The 19,746-nt window shown below is 40.9% G+C and overlaps 1 protein-coding gene across 1 annotated transcript in view; it reads right to left on the reverse strand.

The window, feature by feature from the left end:
- ripor3 (RIPOR family member 3) overlaps positions 1 to 16,953 on the reverse strand; it is an 89,797-nt gene extending 72,844 nt beyond the window's left edge. The window contains 1 exon segment of the mRNA XM_079579376.1: positions 16,820 to 16,953. The gene's annotated coding sequence lies outside the window, so the exon portion shown is untranslated.
- Positions 16,954 to 19,746: the final 2,793 nt, after the last annotated feature.

Below are 19,746 nucleotides of genomic sequence, written 5' to 3' on the forward strand. Positions count from 1 at the left end.
CCACCCATGGCCTCAGATTTGGAGATGCTGATACTCATCCCACTTCACACTCGGATGCAAACTACCCCGGGGCAGCTGAAGGTCCTGATTTGATGAAACCAACAGAACAACACCTGAGATCCTGGGGTTCCCAAACCGGACACCCTCAGGTTCCTGGCTGTGTCTTTCTGTCCATAAAACTAATAATTCATTTATACAGCATATTTCATGCGCACAGACTCAATATGCCTGGGAAGAAAATAAATAAATTACACAACATAAAAAAACTCAAATACATTAATACAGCACATACACAAAAAAACAGAAAAGCTGGAGAAATTCCTCTGTGATTTAGTTCTGGATGAGGCTAAGCTTTAGTTTTGAGTTGACTCTTCATGTCCTGGTTATAATCTATACCACACCTATACTCACACCTCACCATCTCCATACTACTATATTTTATTTATTTGTAATGAAATAAAACAACTTTACTGAAATGACCTTACAAAATGTTTTACTTTATTAACTTACTAATCAGTAAAAAAGGATGTTGTTCAAACGTGTGGTTTATGAAAAATTCAAATTCAACTTCAAATTCAACTTCAATTTCAAATTCAACTTTCAAATTCAACATTAACAACTAAGTTAGTATCTAGTGTAAAATATGGTATTTTTTGGCACAACCATGTGGTGTCTACAAAGACACACTTTTGGAATTATCTTGGATTATTGAGACATTTTAGACAAATGTACAGGACTGTGTAGTGAAAGAAACAGAATGGCATTGTGTGTATATAGCATATGATATGATAAATATCTACAATATATAAAATAGATAAACAACTTTTTGCTGAAAATACAGAGCTGTTCTTCTCCACAAATGTAATTTTAAGTTGCATTGGCCTGTCCTGGACAGAAAGTCTCACCAGCTGTTCCAACCTTAGAATGGCAGATATAGGCTTATTTCAATGGGAGAGGCTCATGTGAGGTGGACATTCTTTTACTTCGTGGCTCACAGTGAAGCCTTAAGTTGAGAAAGTACTGACATTTTATACATTTCCTGAATCCTCAGAGTCTAGAGAGTTGCCCAGTATCAAACATGTGTCTCTGTGATGTTCTTTGAAGAAACAGCGTTAAACATAGTAAAACTGTTTTTATGAAAATGGTGAAAAAATGTCCTCAGGTTTGAGTTTGAGGAGCTATGGTTACCATGGTAATAGTCACAGAGTAGTACATTTGGGCTCAAATGAAGCATGAAAATGTCTTCTTTACAATGATACCAAATACAATGGTGTAAATCAGTATCTAATGGGCTGGAAATGGCCTCAACCAAAAAAAGGACCAGTGTCAAAAGCGACTTTTTTGACACGGCGTTGGTTCACTTTAACAGCTGAAAACTATGATAAAGCTGTAACTCTGAAAAGGCTATCATACAAAAATATAAACCTCTGACATAGACCTACTTAAAAATCAACGATAGCCTTTGCCACCTTTTCGGTACCGATATTTGGTCTGGCCCATGGACTAAATAAGTTCATATTCCACCAGAAAATGGCTAAAAAGAGTGAAAAATTGTGTTTCCCAAAAGATTCTATTTTCCCCCTCGGCGAGGCCACGCCCCCTTCTGTGACGAGACGCCGTCTGTATCTATGCCTTTCAGTCATGTGACTTTTGTTGTCATGGCGGCCATTTTGAATATTGTTAGCCACATAGCATAATTGCCTAACTCATTTTTCCAATGTTTTTGGAAAACGTGAAAAAAGGGCAACACGCTTTTTAAGCAACGCATTGGAGTTTTTGTAAAAATACAAAAATGACACATAGCAATTATGCTATGTGGCTAACGACGTAGAATTATGCAGTGCTACCACAAGTAACAATATCTCTACTCAGGATATAAATGAAAGACAACATGTGCTCATAATCATTGCTCGAGGAGAAAACAGTAAAAACACGGCCCCAGAGACGCACGTTTATGTGAAGAAACCAGTGAGTCAGTGTTTAAAGGGGGGGTATTATGCAAAATGGACTTTTCCAAGCTTTCCATCATGTTATTCTGTCACTCCCTCATTAAAAACATGGCTGAAGTGTTGCCTTGGCACATTCACGTATTTTTGAGTAATCTGTAAAAACTCTGATGGCGGCCATTTTAGGGATAGGTTTGCCTGAGTCCTCCTAGGAACGCCCCCACCTCCTGGAGACGCCTCCGAGCTTTGGTCACCAGCCGAGTAACCAACCACTGCTCCTCAGCAGAACCCCCTCCCCACTGATGCCACAGACAGCGTGTGGAGGGGGCGTGTCTAAAGGCTCAGAGGTTCTTAAAGAGACAGAGGCCTATTTCAAGACATTCACTACAGCCATTTTGAGAGAGACATTTTATACAAGGCAGTTATTCTAATTTACTGCATTTACAGACCAGCAGAAGGTTTGTCATCATTGTAGTGTGATATAGACTGGTGCTGTGGGACTGAAAACAGCAGAACACCCCCTCTTTAAGAGGGGGTGTTCAACAATTCAGCAACCTCTCCAAGAGAAAGCCCTGAACCAACTCCAAACATCTAGCCTTGGATACAACATGTGACAGAGGTCAGAGCTGAGCCGTCGTGTTGAAGCCATTGACAGTTGCTAACCAGTAGCATGCTAACGTCTTGAGCAGCTTAAACACTGACTCAGACTGAGACTCTGTTGACATGACAAACTGTAAAAATCACAGAGAAATGTTTTCTGTTTCCTCTTTCATTTAGTCTGAGGAGTGAGGCTGATCTTTAGTAAATCCCGCTGTAGCTCGACAGACAGCGCCGCTACGTCTGAGCCACATTTGCTGCTTATATCACATAAACGTGCGTCTCTGGGGCCGTGTTCCCCCACATGTTCCTCCATGTCCTCATGTGTAGAAAGAGCCCAGACCTGTTCACCACAACTGCCTCTAAAATCCTGCACTGTCACTCAAAAGCTGCGGTTACACGTATGACCTGAGGCGGCAGTAGTGAGTATAAAATGGCTAACTTGCATCGAGCCCCTTTAAGTAATATAGTACTATAAAAATATCCAAGCTAAGGTGCCCAAAATAATTTAAATGAAGTGTAATCTTGTTTCTCCAGCCGTGTCCGGGACGTGCACGTGCTGCTGATCTGCTCCCTTTAAAAGACGGAGCGAGTTGGTTTAGTAAAATACAAAACAAACGAGTGGCAAAATCAGACACTACAACATTCAACTTAGTGGCTTGACCGTTTCATTCTCCCCAGAGACCACATTAGTATCTTTATGTGCACTTAACCGCAAATACCAGGACCATATGTTACTCAAAGCCACAATAATGCCCCTTCTTTGGAAACTCGCTCTTAAATCAAGTGTTTTATTACCGCCATAAGACCCCGGACTGGAGTTACACTGTATTGCTTTATAAAGATTGATGTCGCTGTAGCCAAAGTGGGCCGTTTTTTCCTCTAAATGAGAAACAGAAGAAGATATTAATAGCAATGGCCCATTTTGTAGCTTGAATTTGTAGTTTAAACAGTGTGTGCAGAAGACTTGACGCTAAGCTAACTGTGTACACTGCAAAAAGTGGATTCTAAGCAAGTAAAAAATCTCTTACTTTAAGAAATAAGTTATTTTTTCCCCTAAAAAGTAATAATGTTTTGCCGAGCAAAGTTTTCTTGAGAAAAAAAATCTTGTTTTAGGAAATAAAATCTGGCCATTTCTTGTTGAACATGCTAATTTTTCTTGTAACAAAAAAGAAAAAAAACTTTTTGAATCTTCTTCAGTTTTAGACAAAGAATATTTTTTCTTATTTTAAGAAAAACTAAGATCAACAACTCTTAATGTAAGAACTGCTTCTCACAGAGAGATAAAACATTCCATTCTTTAAAGTGGGCGGCTCGGTGGCACAGCGGTTAGAGCCTCAGCTTCACAGCTCGAAGGTCCTGGGTTCGATTCCCACCAGGACGGGGCCTTTCTGTGTGGAGCATGTTCTCCCCGTGTCTACCACTAAAAACATGTACAATAGGTGAATCCTCCAGACCATCAGCCTGGCTCCACATCATGGAGACGGGTCTCCAGGCGCGGCAATATTTTCCTTAAATATTAGTATTTATTAAGAACATTTTGCTCAAAAATGTGAGTCATTTAGAACATTTTACTTAAATCGAGCAACATTTAAGTCAAATATCCACAATGTTTCACTAAATAAGAATGTTTTCCTTAAATTATTCCATTTTCTGAGGACATTTTGCTTAATTCTAGTTATTTATTTGCTTAAATTTAGTGTTTCTTTCTTGTTGTATGATGAGAAAAATATTCTAGAAATAAGAATTCTTAGCAAGAAAAAAATGCTGAACCATTGGCAGAATTGTTTCCTTAAAACAAGACAAAATGTCTTATTTTAAGATTTTTTTCCTTGTTTTTAGGAGGGCACTTTTTGCAGTGTAAACAGTGTGTGCAGATGACTTGACGCTAAGCTAACTGTGTATGTGGATACAGTGTTTAATGGTCTGCAAACAGAGCCGTCCAGACGCTCCAAATGGAAAAAACAACAGTGGAATTCTCAATGCTAAAGGCTGGAGAGTTCAGAAAGTCATTACTTATTGTAGAAAATGTGTATGTACGTTTCCAGAATTCAGTCAATGAGCTTCAAGTACTAAGGACCAGCTCTTAAAACTAATAGGAAGCAGGTTTATCCCCAAACATGCACCCGCTGCTGCAGAGAGAAGAGAAGAGAGTTCAATAAAAGACACAGAAAAGCTTCGTGGAAGACTCTATTTGATGTATGTTGGAGACTGGCATTGTGAGCGCATAATATGATCAGTGAAACATTGTGTGATGAACCAAAACACCAGTGATGATGGCGTGACATAGGGTGACCGTACGTCCTCATTTCCTCCGAACATGTCCCAATTTTGGGATTTAAAATAAAAATGTCAATGCAAAATGTGTCCAGGATTTGTTCCTCGTCTCCGCAGGTTCTTTGTGTGGAGCTCAGTAATAGGCTGTGTTCACGTGACATCACAACATTGTAAAGAGCCTATAGTTTAAAATGTAGGTGGAGCAACTGACGGTAACTGTGGTAACTGTGGTAACTGTGGTAACTATGGTAACTGTGGTGACTGACCAAATGCATATTTTTATGTCTTTTGTCTTTTTCATTACTGGAGGAATCCACATGAAACAAAAACTGTCACAAAGTTCATCATCTCCTCTGTCGGCTCATATGAACTAATGTACAATTATTTTCTCAAAAAAAACGTCAAAAAGTGGTGACAATATGTGAAAACATGAGCGTGATGTTGTCCGATAGAAAGGACTTTCAGACATAAAAATAATATCACAGGTTTGAGAATCTAATCACGATCAGATACTAATGAGGAAAAACATTTGTTAATTTTGGTTTTGGAGATTTCTTACAAAAACTGCATTTCTCCCATAGAGTTGTATAGATACAGACGGCATCTCTGGAATCGTCCATATATGGTCATGTTTGAAAACAGTTAAGGGGGAAAACAATTTTCTCTAATTATTCAAAAACTACTTTAACAAACGCTGAATTATGAATATAGTTTCTACTAAATAAAGATACAAAGACATGGGGAGGAGCGAAGTGGTTCAACAGCCCATAAATACATGAATAACGGAGAATGCTAACTTGATGACATCGGGCTAATGCTAACGGTTAGCTAGCGCTTGCTACAACTGCCGTTTTTTCACTTCTACTGAACAATCTGCTGTGAGAAAATATCCATATGGGCCTGATTTACACTTGACTTTATTTATGTGATAAATAAGTTCATATTCCACCAGAAAATGGCTAAAAAAAAGGCAAGTATTCAGCATTTTGTAACTAAATACAATCTCAAAGTATTCTCCCCAACACTGCATCGGGCCATTATAGAACCTCTGGCCCTCGAGCTGATTTTGAGGAATATTATTACACAAATTAGAGCTCAAATGCCTGTTGAAGTACTCGGCTCTCATCAGCCCTCCACCAAGCAAACCTCGCCTACCCCTGTCCTACACTGTGTCCTCCCGCCGCCATGTTTGTCCAGCTCATACAATAATAAAAACCCGAGCCACCGTAGATGAAACTGAGTCTGACATTTATCTTTGTAGACGAACGATGACACGCTGTTTGTTGCCGTAATGCGCCCGTCGTCTCATTTGAATTGCAAAGCGGTCTGGATTTTGATGCGCTCTTTGTACTTCAGCGCCGATGCCTCCTGCTGGTTTCCTCTGGGAACAACTGACAAATCCAATGTAATGCTTTTTGACTGCTTTATGAGATTAAACACCGCAGGGCGCCCCGTCCATTCAGAAGCACTTAGCCTCTTCCCTCACGGTCCCCCCGCTCTGCGGTAATGGCGAGCGTAAAGGACAATGAAAACACAATGGAAACACGCGCACGGTTCGTTAAGCGCACGAGACGGGATCAGAGTTCAAAATGCACGGCGCGCGTTATGTTATTCAGCTTTGTGGAAATGTCTGGAGCAATTATAATGACTTGGAGCTGGTTTGGAGCCACATCTAACCACAGGGGGGTTTGGCACTGTGCTGTATCTACTGCCTGGATGAGTCTTCTCAAACTGCAGTATTTATGCTTTAAGGTAGTGGTTCTCAACCTTTTGGAGCCGCGACCCCCTTTACAAAAGTTCATTAGGATCGTGACCCCCGCCTGGGTCAGACCATGGGAAAAACAGGGACATTAACCTCTTAACTCCCACCTGAACTGAGAGGATTTTTTTCCTCACGTCATCAGATTTTTTACCATCATTTTTTTGTTGGGTATTCAACTCAATTTTTGTAACTTTTTTGTCATTTTTTCGTCAATTTTTTGTCACATTTTTGTAATTTTTTTGTCACATTTTTTTTAATTTTTTCGTCAATTTTTTATCAAATTTTTGTCCAATTTTTGTCATTTTTTCGTCATATTTTTTCATCAATTTTTCGTCACATTTTTTCATCAATTTTTCATCACATTTTTGCCAATGTTTTCTCGCTTTTCTCGCAAGTTTTCTTACTATTTTCACAGCTTTTTTCCAGAAGCTTTTGGATTGGGGTAAAGCCAAACTGGAGAAAATGTGCTCGGTTCAGGCGGGAGTTAAGGGGTTAACCAATATAATTCTAAAAAAACAAAGACAAAACAATGGCTGAAATAAAATGAATGAAATTTAGAACAAATAATGGCACCCTAGTTTAATAGCAACACCATCATAATAATATTAAAATATACATTTTTATCTCTGTGCTTTGGCGACCCCCCCAAAAAAAACCCAGGACGGGAAGGAAAAACTCAAAAACCCGACAGGAAAAAAGAGAAACCTTGGGGAGAACCACAGAAGGAGAGATCCACTCCCATGGACGGACAGGCTATAGAGACCCAGGGCCGAAGGATCCTCACATGTCTTTGTCTCTCATCAAAAACGAGTTATTAACCGCTGGTAAACTTTGTCTTGCATAATATTACGTAACTAAAGAGCAGACGACTCTTTCCCCAGTAACTTTTATTACATTTAAACCACATATGTCAAAGTCAAGGCCCGCGGGCCAAATCCGGCCCGCGAGAGGGTTTTTTCTGGCCCCTGGGATTATATAATTTTATTATTAGAACTGGCCCGCAGGTCACTGCACGCCAGCAGCATCCAGGTACTTTACACGCACCAACGCACTACATTTCCCACAATGCAACGGTGGCGCTCCGAGCGGGAGGCCACTTCCTTTCATTATTCATCAGCGGGCATTAGCATCACTTCAAAAGTCAACTTTCAGATAGTCTACCCTTAAAAATGGCAAAACGGAAGGTGGACACTGAGAACTGGACTTTTCTGTGTGACATCACGACTCATCTGAATAGTAGTATATTTTTAGGTTTTCAGTCTGTTTAATGGGGATCACTAGACTATATGCGGTCATTACATTTTTTTCAATGAACATTCGATCAGTCCGGCCCTCGGCTTGTTCCTAAATTTTTCATTTGGCCCCCCATCCATTTGACTTTGACACCCCTGATTTAAACGGTCATGCTTTATGATTATTGACAAAACTTGTACTTTTTTTGTTTTTAAAGCCTATATTTTCAACAGACAGATTTTTAAAGGCAAATTGTTTTAGCGGCTACGTCATTTACTAATAACATGTAGAATCGACTGCCTAATTCGAAAGTAAAATATATGAAATCATGTTATTTGCTGAAAAAGCGGAACTCGACGGCTGAATGTAAAATGACTCGATAGTTCTGCACATGCGCAGCAACGAGAAGTAGTGCAACTCGACAAGCCGTCTGTTTCCATTGTACACCGGCCCCACAGATGTAAACAAGTCACGGAGGTTTAGCTTCATTGTGAACCGGAGCTACAGCAGCTCTGGGACTTTTACAAAGACACATCAGTCAGTCAGCCAGGATTAAAGGCGGCGACAAGAAAACTTATTTCAGAGGCTGAATCTGCGCTGGGAAAGTGTTTGGGCCTCGAGGATGCCTGTTGTAGCATTAGCACCGGCGAAAGCTAATGCTACAAGCTAACTCTCCGGTCATCACGTGAAAACGAGTCAACAAAACCACCATCTACATAAAGAACCGTTTAACAATGATCACACACTGAGCTGGGCTGGCTGATTTTCTAGTTTACTGCTCACATCATCTACAATTAGCTCCTTGTTAGCTCAGTTAGCTCCGGTTTTCTACTGTGAAAACAAGCATTATGCACAATAACATCAATAAAGCCGTAGCTACATAGAGCAGCTTTATGATGATCACACACTGAGCCGGGCCTCACACATTTGTGGTTTATTGCAGACTTTTAATTAACAATGAGCTGTAGGCAATTGTAACATGCTAACGGGGCTAACCGGGCCTATAGCCACCTGCTACCGGCACAAAATATGTCACATATTCAATCATATGGGCTGGATATCGGCTTAAATACACGGGAGATTTCACGTAGACCATGGGGATGCAGTTAAAGATCCATAGGACATGGTAGTAGCAATGAGGGAGACTAGTTTATACCAAACATCAAGTATTTTTCGGGCATGAGCTACTTCCAAGACAGCTACGAACGGACTCTGACGTGCGACCAGAGCGTCTGACTTCAGTGAGCACAAGCGTCCAACCACGGGCTTTAGAGGCATTTTTGACGCCCGGACAGCGTTTGGTGTGGAAGCACCTTGAGTAATGCATTAAAGTCCGGTGTTTTCGTGGTTTCAACATAATTTAGACATGGTTTAGATACAATTTAGTCAAATTCATGCACATTCACAACCATGTTTTGTCCAAATTTGATGTGATTTAGGTGCAGTGGTACTCGGAAGGTCAAATATTTGATGAGATCACGCACAAGGTGTGAACATTTTGAGAACCATTGGACTAGAGTTGAAAGTATGTGAAAGTATGTATGGTTAAGGCATCCGGTTTAAGCCAAAGTGACAAATCCGTGAGAAGTTCCAGTACAGTGATATAGATTTTAAGCCTTCCAATAAAGCTTTGCTATAATTTACAAACTTTTCTTGTTATATACACATTTTTTCCTATTATTTATAAAGTCCTAATGTTTGAGACCCAGCAGTATCACCGCAGGTTTGATGGGCCTGATTCTCAGGGCCAGATCTTGTGGTTCTTAGCGCTGTAGAGCAGACGACTGCGCAGACGGTGGAGCTCCTTACAATCTTCAGTGTCAGACCTGGCACAAAAAGTGGGCAGGACGGGGGGGGGGGGGGGGGGGGGACAGACTCACACTGCGATGTCCGCCCCCTCCCCATGCTTTTCCCAGACCTGCGGAAGGCGGGGGGTTCTCTTGTAAATGCGTAACATGCTGATGCAGCGCAATGTTTAATAAAGATTAAAGAAATAAAAGTGTCCCTCCGCTGCTGCAGATGAAGGTGAGCGGGCGGGACAGAGAGGCAGCCTCGCCTGGACTCCGTTCCAATGCGCAAAGTTACGAAATGTACAGGATTTAACTGATCAGAAACTGTAACATCGGCTGTGGAGGAGTTAGAGTTATGCAGCAGCTGCAAGAAAACTGTAGCTATTGGAACATTTGAGCTACAGCTGCAGGATTCTTGGAGTGGTTGCTCTGCGCCCTGTGAAATGTGCTTCTTTCTTTTGGACTGAGCTGTGGCTGCACACGGAGCATCATCAGGAGGTAAAGACTGACACACGATGGAAATGTCTCCTTAAAACTCAGATCAGACCTGGTGTTGTGGCACTTGAGGCACGTGTGGTTTATTTATGGAAAACTTTTGTTGTTTTGGTGTTTGGGGTGAGCGCGTTGATCTACAGTATCAAAGTAAACCGTGAGTAACCGACGCTCAAACAGACTTTTCAAGGCAATGTCGCTTTTGTTTTCAATTTAACGTCGATTCTAAGGAAGACAAGGCAGCGCGATGTTAGAGGAACATAATGTGAAGGGTGCCATATAAGAGTAGCGCAAGTGCTACACTACAAAAAGTCAATATCAAGCATTGGCTTAAATGACTTGAATTGAGGAAATGTATCTTGTTTTGAGCGGTTTTCACTCATTTAGACACTTTTCCTGATTGGGACAAGTTTACTTTGCTTGTTTGAGGACATTTCAGACCAGTTCTAGGGTAAATCTCGCTTGAAATAAGAAAGTAAAATTGAGATAAGAACAATTTTCTTTCCCCATTGGCAAAGAAAATGACCTGAAATAAGGACGAAATGTATCGAAACGAGTCAGAAACATCTCAGAACAAGTGAAATAATCTAGAACAAATGCCCAAGAACTTCTTAACCAGTCAAAACAACTAAAATGTGGATTATAATGCTCAAATTGAGATGTTTATACTGATCTAGTTAAATACTTTTTGCAGTGTACTTGTAATAAACCACGCCTCAGTCGCCTCTTTTTCTTAAACAACGCCCTCTCCTGGCGGCGCAGCCTTTAGCGCAAAACTTGCGCCACCTGCAAGATCGCGCGTGTGCCACGGTGCCAGTCACAAGATCTGTCCCAGAGGCGGAAAAGAATCAAGGCGGCTTCCTCGAGTAGGAAAACATAAAAAAAATAAAAAAAATAAACACTTTCCAAAAACATTTGACTTGAATGAATCAATAAACAACTTGAAAATCAGCAGGTTATCGAGTTTCGGCCTAATCTCAAAGCTCTTCAATTGAACATTTTCTCCTCTTATGTTCATCCGGCGTCCTGTGTAATCATAAATCACTGTCTGAAGGTAATGAGATCTTTTATGTCGTGTATTTCAAACGCCGACACTCGATACTGTAGCGTAATTGTAATGACTCCCAGACGCCCGGCCCGAGACAGGCCCGATCACTTCCCATTATTATTCCTCTCATCAGTAATGAGGAGACATGAACCGGGTCACCTCGGAGCTATAGCTTCAGTCCGGTGCGTTTGACCCGGGTTGTTTTTGCGATGTTGTTTCTGGCCGCTCCGCAGGTTGAGTTAAATGCGCTGAGGGGATCATGGGAAAACATCTGGATGTGAAAACACGGACCCGCATCCAACAAGAAACGACAGGACGGAGAAACTGGAGACACGCGAGTTACTGAATCTGACGGAGACCAAGGTTTGCTGGTGTCGCAACGCAACGATCTCAGGAATTGGATCTTTTGGACGAAGCTGATCATTCTTCGCTGTCATAGTTCTGACCTACATTTGTTCAGCTGTTTTGTTTTACAGTCGTGTGATTGAGCTGCACGATTTTGGATAAAACACTGAAAAGAGTTTAGATTCTGACAAGTAATGGGATTAGATTTGCATAGAGGTTGTCAAAGTGCTTAATTTCATTATTTGGCTAAAACTACTGATACTACTGGTCAAATACTCCATTAAAACTTCCTCAGTCACATTTTTACTTAAAGGAATAGGCCACCGTTTATACATACTGAGATATGTTCTTACCTGAGCTGTGACGAGTTCTTTAGGACCTGTCTGATCTTCAGTCACGTAAACACAGCGCAGACGGCGTTAGCATTTAGCCTCTCCCTCTCTCCTCTATAGCTCCAAAACAGGTCAAGATAGAAGCTACCAAGCTCTTCCACGTTTTCCCTATTTAAATATGGTTACGTGAAGTGTTCCACTACAAAGTATAATTACACACAATTAAACAATGTGGATTTTCTAAGCGGATAAAAGGGGGAACTATATTGTAAGGCGTAATAATACCAGGAGTAGTTCGAAATCCACGCAGTAATCTTCACTTTACTGTGCGGATTAGCAGGTGTTATGAAGAACTGAATTCAGGATACTTTTGCTGTTTTGCCTAAAGAGTCTGATTATAGCAGTTATTCACTTTTTTTTTAATTCAAAGTTTTTGATCAGCTTGTTAGAGCTTAATAAAGTGTCTTTATACATATCTTCTTTGTCTTATTTTAAGGTAATTTGATCTGATTGCAGTCTTGTTTTAATAAAATATGCTCTTAATTTAGGAGAATTAATGCTCATCAGGAGCTTGTTGTTGAAATAAGAATTAGTAATAAATCAAAGGCTAGATTTGAGATGAAATATAAGCATTTTGAGCTTCAGAGGCTTGATTGAGGAGATAATATATCCTCTAACAAGTAGTTGACTAAAAATTAGCCTTTTTTTAATCTTATTTCAAGCACCGAAACACCTAGACAGAATATCTTATTTTAAGAAGACTTTTCCCCAAGTCAAAATGTGCAAGTTCAATTGGCAGATCTTTTCTCTTATTTCAAGGACAAAAAGTCCTATATTAAGTATTTTTTCACTTGTTTTAAGCATCTTATCTTAGAAAAAAAACTTGATTTGTACTTGAAATAAGACTTTTAATGCTGATTTTGACTAGGTTTCGACTCATCTTGAAATAAGATTGCCGATGGAACAAGCATTAATTTGCTTAAAATAAGATAAATTAACTTGAACGCTTAAAATAAGACAAAAAACCCTGAAATGAGACAAAATGGTCAAAGGCAAGAAAAATCTGTCTAGCTCCGTTGGCAATCTTGTTTCAAGACGAGTCAAAACCGTATCAAAAGCAGCATTAAAAGTCTTATTTCAAGCACTTTTAAGTCATTTTTGTCTAAGATAAGATTTCATTTTTTCCGGTGTACAATAATACAAACTAGATGGTTGTTGGTTAAATTTCCGCGCCCACCCAAGGCTTACTGCCCTTCACCCTCTTCACACTTCACACATCAGAATGGTCCCAGTTTCCAATTCGGCCAGTTCTTGATTTGCGTGTGGTGGGGTAGCCTATATTGCCCTTACATTAAACCAATCAGATCGCGTGTGCGCACTATAAATACGGGGGGTTATGCACCTGGCATGACCTCTCCTCCCTCTGACGTCACACGCTGCTGCTGTAGCGGGCACAGCGGGAAAGTTGGTGAAGTTGCGAGTTGTTTGTGGTCGTTCAGGAGGCGTCAAGCCGGTGATTTTAGGCGTCAAGCCAGCAACTATACGTACACACAACTGTCTCGCTGGTAAGCGTGTTGATCAGTTTATATTCATGCAGACTATAGGCTCACTAGCCCTTATGCTACGATGCTATTGTGTTTTTAGCATGCTGGCGCTCCGGCCAAAGGTTACTGCAGAGCTGGACAAGTAACATGTTCGGGGTCTCAGTACGGGTCGTTTGGGGAGCGCCATGCATCGTCGCCCTGGTAGGTCAATGGCCTCATAGCTACATCTGCCCTACATCTGTATGTGTCTAATGTAGATTTCCCATTCTTAGGGTCCTGTCAGCGTTTCACACCTCCTCTTCCTCTACGCCTGTATCGCCAGGGTCGTCCACTTTTGTAAGTTGTAGACGGTGATGTGCTGTTTTAATATGGACACTGAACATAACATGCTCATTCACGTGAGAAACCGTCATGAACTATAACCATAAATTATTGGACAACCCTTGGACAAAGGAAACAATGGACAATTTTAACAAAACGTGTAACTAATAATAAAGATCCTACTTTTGTAAATGAATGCCTCTGTCCTGCCAATCTTACGAATCTGTGTTTCTGCAGGTTAAATTTAAGTTTACATAACTATGTGGTTGGTAATGAGAAGTAAAAATTGGTGTCGCCAGGGTTGCCCGATCTCCCCAATTAACTTCGCACAATAGAGTCATCGTCCAGCTTGGTTCTTCTCACAGTGAAGTTCGCGAAAAAGATCTGGTTGACGGTTTATTGGCCTTGAAGCCCTGGTGGAAGAACGGGTCAATGCAGAGGACAGATCTGTACGGTTTATGTCACGTGACTCACAAAAACCGAAAACAGAAAGTAGTAATTCTCAGCAGAGGCAACAATCATGTAACAATGTGGGAGAGATTTCCAACTACAGTTTCAACCAACCGCTAAAACCAACACTCGGACCCCCGTCTCAAACAACCTCCTGGAAACAAAGCACGAAGCAAACTCTCTCCTCTCGCCCGGATGTTTGCACCGGTCTCTATGACAACCATCAACTTTTACCCCGAAGTCTACATCAGCTGTTTTTATTCCCACGACAAAAAAGTAACACGCTGAGATTTCAAATGTTTTGGTTCGAAGTCACGATGTAGTCGTTCGCTGAAGGTCAGTCTGAGGAGAAACATTTACAAAACAAATCAGAGTCGTCAAAACCGATGTGTTCAGTGACAACGCTGTGAGATCTCGTGCAGACTCTCTGTAATGTTTTGGTATTTCAGGCACAAAAAGAGTCACGAGCGTTTCTGTGTTGGGACTCTACGTGATGGCCCATCGTGAGGGCATCTGGTGCAAACATCAGGCTCAAAAAGTCGACAAAATTAAGAATCTAAAGAAAATACAGCTGTTAACCTGTTAAAGCACTGAAATATTTGTTTTTGTCTCAGTTCTTGGATCTTGGCGTTTGGTCACATTTGAGCCCCGCCCACTCTGAGTCTCTGTGATCTGATTGGCTTCAGAGTTAGACTTTAGGTCAGACACTGTGAGCGACAGGAACATGACGCTACAAGTGTGATCTTTATTTTGAACAGAAAGTCTCAGGCGACCTGGCACTTCAGTCACAGACCGACAGGTGAAGAAGGAAGTCATCAGATCATATTTATGGATATTTTTTAACCATTATTTGCATCAATGTTGTGAATTTCTTTAATAAGTGTATGTAGAATTATAATTTCCATTTCCTTTTTATTTGATTTCCTACATACTTTAGTTTTAGACTTTACAGCACATGTATAAAGTTGTGTCCAAAGCAGAAGCTCCATGACTTCCTTCTTCACCTGTGGGTCTGTGACTGAAGAGCAATGAGGCCTCAGCCTTTTTACGTAAAGTAAAGGCCACAATATATCAGCGTCATGTTACTGACACTCATGGAGTCTGACCTAAAGTCTCACTCTGAAGAAAGTCCTATACGGGCTCAGGTATTTTAAGAGGTAAGGACCACATATGTCAACCAAACTGAAGGCAAGATGGGTGAAGTGTCTTGCCCAAGGACACAATGACCGTGAGCACTTGCGGGATTCGAACCGCCGACCCCTCCGGTCACAAGACGACCCGCTCTTCTATAGATACAGACGCATCTCGTCATAGAAGGGGGCGTGGCTTCGCCGAGGGGGAAAATAAAATCTTCAGAGAAACACAATTTTCCCTCTTTTTAGCCATTTTCTGGTGGAATATGAACTTATTTATCACATAAATAAAGTTAAGTGTAAATCGGGCCCATGTGGATATTTTCTCACAGCAGATTGTTCAGTAGAAGTGAAAAAACGGCAGTTGTAGCAAGTGCTAGCTAACCGTTAGCATTAGCCCGATGCTAACATGTAGCATCAAGTTAGCATTCTCTGTTATTTTTGTATTTATGGGCTGTTGAACCATAAATAATTAGAGAAAATTCACATTTTTTCAAAATTGTTTTCCCCTTAACTATTTTCAAAATGTTTCTGGTTTCTGGAATCGCCCATATATGGTCATGTTTGAAAACAGTTAAGGGGGAGAAAAATCTAAACTTTCTCTAATTATTCAAAAACTACTTTAACAAATGCTGAATTATGAATATAGTTTCTACTAAATAAAGAAACAAAGACATGGGGAGGAGCAAAGTGGCTCAACAGCCCATAAATACATAAAAAAAAAACGGAAAATGCTAACAGAATGCTACATGTTAGCATCCTGCTAATGGTAACGCTAGCTAGCGCTTGCTACGACTGCTGTTTTTTCACTTCTACAGAACAATCAGCTTAAAACATGTAACTAACATGACTGAAATAAATAACTAAATAAATAAAAGTGTATTTGCAACGTATTCCACAACTTTGTCCAATCAGAGCACTGGATTCTGAATACTTAGAACACATTAATGTTGGATTATATTCATGCGTAAATGCGACATATCATTAATAACATGTTGGCTGAACTTGTTCCGCGCCTGTTTTGAACTTATTTACTCCTTATTAGGAATAAAGCACTTTACAAACGCACACAGCCCAGAAGGACAGAGCTGAACTTTTCCCCTGCCTCTCTTATTAATTTTATGAATATTAAACTGAAATTTAATGATGAGTACTGCAATGTTTAGGAAAGTATCTGTATTTTAGATCAAATGAGTAAAGTACCGGAATACACAGTTTCTTAACATGTCTACATAACTATTATAAATACATGTATTCTGTTCCTACTCAACACTGCTTTTATAGTCTTTTCTTGATACATTCCTCAAAGTAAATCTATAAAATGTTGAATCTGAGTATAGGTTTATTTGCTCTGAACCAGAATAAGAATATTGAGTCAGTGTTTCTAATATAATATGCACTAAGAATGATCAAATCTGGTTTATTAATGCTTGCACACTTATTTTGATGTGACTTATTGACATCTGAAACTCAGCAATACAATAACAACTTGTATAAAGCCCACACAGCAATGACAACAGTAATAGAAAAGTAACCAACACAAACTTACCTGACTGTGTAATGCAGCAGTAATCCCAACTGTCACTCCAGTTTGTCCAATCTTACAAACTACAACTACTACTACAACTACTACTACTACTACTACTACTCCTACTGCGGCTGCTCCATGTCCACAGCCGTCCCGGGACCCTCCGTGGGCTGCACATGTGAGATGAGGGGTCGATGTGCCTCCTGCTCCCTCCTGATAACCAAACTAAAGCAGCCTCTTCTCGGTCGACTCCTTCAGCTGTTTACTAGCCCCGCCTCCTTCTGCAGACCCCGCCTCCTTTCTCTTTCTTATGAACCCTCCTCCTCCAGAAGCGCCGCTCTCTTCACCCCCTCGGTCAGTGAGCTTTGTGTCAACTGCCTTCACTGCAAAAAGAGGATTCTAAGAAAGTAAAACATGTCTGACTTTAGGAAATAAGTTCTTTTTTTTCTAATTTAGTGGACTTTGCATTGATAATATTCATTATAATCATGTTTAATCTTGTTCCTCTGCTTCATGGAGCTGCTCCACATGAACAAAGCTCAGAGCTGATCCTTTGGCAGAGAATTTACATGATCTGAGGCTCTTTCAGACGCTCAATACAAGTTTGGGAAAGTTTACAGTTACCATGGAGATCGGCCATCTTTGCAGCTGTTAGCATACATTTCCATTGACTAACATTAGCTAAAAACAGTTTATAAAGTGGAGAAAAAACCAGTGGAACAGCTCCGTGAGCTGCTGAGTTACCGCTGGTAAATACGTCTAACTCACTGTGGTGTCCAAGTGTTTTAATGTGAACAATAACTCCAGTATTTTAACTTCTAAAATCTCCATTAGTTTACAATGGCTGCTAATCCCATAATGCTTAGCGGTATGACATCACATTCCCAAACTCTATAGAAGTTTGGATGATTTTAGTCTCTCCTTTTCATTTTTATTTAGCCTTATTTTAGTCGACTAAAATATCTGGACATTTTAATCATAGTTCCAGAGATAACCAAAACCCGGGGCAAAAGGACGAGGGAAACACAGGTATAAATACAAGAGGAAACAGGGCACAGGTGAAGCACATCAGGGCGGGGCCGGCAGGTGACGAGGTAAGTCAAGCAAAATCACAAGGACAGAACACACGTCAAAATAAAACACAGGACTTCAAGTATTTAAAGTTATTGGTGGAGTGCAGGCCAGTGGCTTATGGGATGGCACATAGCTCCTAATCACCGGTTAGTTAGCATCAGAGGTCCCTATGCTAAGGTGGCTATGATCGTTAGCATCAGAGGTCCATATGCTAAAGTGGCTATGATCGTTAGCATCAGAGGTCCATATGCTAAAGTGGCTATGATAGTTAGCATCAGAGGTCCCTATGCTAAAGTGGCTATGATAGTTAGCATCAGAGGTCCCTATGCTAAGGTGGCTATGATCGTTAGCATCAGAGGTCCATATGCTAAAGTGGCTATGATAGTTAGCATCAGAGGTCCATATGCTAAAGTGGCTATGATAGTTAGCACCAGAGGTCCCTATGCTAAAGTGGCTATGATAGTTAGCATCAGGGGTCCTTATGCTAAAGTGGCTATGATAGTTAGCATCAGAGGTCCCTATGCTAAAGTGGCTATGATAGTTAGCACCAGAGGTCCTTATGCTAAAGTGGCTATGATAGTTAGCATCAGAGGTCCCTATGCTAAAGTGGCTATGATAGTAGCACCAGAGGTCCCTATGCTAAAGTGGCTATGATAGTTAGCACCAGAGGTTCCTATGCGAAAGTGGCTATGATAGTTAGCACCAGAGGTCCCTATGCTAAAGTGGCTATGATAGTTAGCACCAGAGGTCCCTATGCTAGAGTGGCTATGATAGTTAGCACCAGAGGTCCCTATGCTAGAGTGGCTATGATAGTTAGCATCAGAGGTCCCTATGCTAAAGTGGCTATGATAGTTAGCATCAGAGGTCCCTATGCTAAAGTGGCTATGATAGTTAGCATCAGAGGTCCCTATGCTAAAGTGGCTATGAGAGTTAGCACCAGAGGTCCCTATGCTAAAGTGGCTATGATAGTTAGCATCAGAGGTCCCTATGCTAAAGTGGCTATGATAGTTAGCACCAGAGGTCCCTATGCTAAAGTGGCTATGATAGTTAGCATCAGAGGTTCCTATGCTAAAGTGGCTATGATAGTTAGCACCAGAGGTCCCTATGCTAAAGTGGCTATGATAGTTAGCACCAGAGGTCCCTATGCTAAAGTGGCTATGATAGTTAGCATCAGAGGTCCCTATGCTAAAGTGGCTATGATAGTTAGCATCAGAGGTCCCTATGCTAAAGTGGCTATGATAGTTAGCATCAGAGGTCCCTATGCTAAAGTGGCTATGATAGTTAGCATCAGAGGTCCCTATGCTAAAGTGGCTATGATAGTTAGCATCAGAGGTCACTATGCTAAAGCGGCTATGATAGTTAGCATCAGAGGTCCCTATGCTACAGTGGCTATGATAGTTAGCATCAGAGGTCCCTATGCTTAAGTGGCTATGATAGTTAGCATCAGAGGTCCCTATGCTAAAGTGGCTATGATAGTTAGCATCAGAGGCCCCTATGCTAAAGTGGCTATGATAGTTAGCATCAGAGGTCCCTATGCTAAAGTAGCTATGATAGTTAGCATCAGAGGTCACTATGCTACAGTGGCTATGATAGTTAGCATCAGAGGTCCCTATGCTAAAGTGGCTATGATAGTTAGCACCAGAGGTCCCTATGCTAAAGTGGCTATGATAGTTAGCATCAGAGGTCCCTATGCTAAAGTGGCTATGATAGTTAGCATCAGAGGCCCCTATGCTAAAGTGGCTATGATAGTTAGCATCAGAGGTCACTATGCTAAAGCGGCTATGATAGTTAGCATCAGAGGTCCCTATGCTAAAGTGGCTATGATAGTAGCACCAGAGGTCCCTATGCTAAAGTGGCTATGATAGTTAGCACCA

The sequence above is a fragment of the Gobius niger genome (genome assembly GCF_951799975.1).
Source record: "Gobius niger genome assembly, chromosome: 20".
Taxonomy (NCBI): Eukaryota; Metazoa; Chordata; class Actinopteri; order Gobiiformes; family Gobiidae; genus Gobius; species Gobius niger.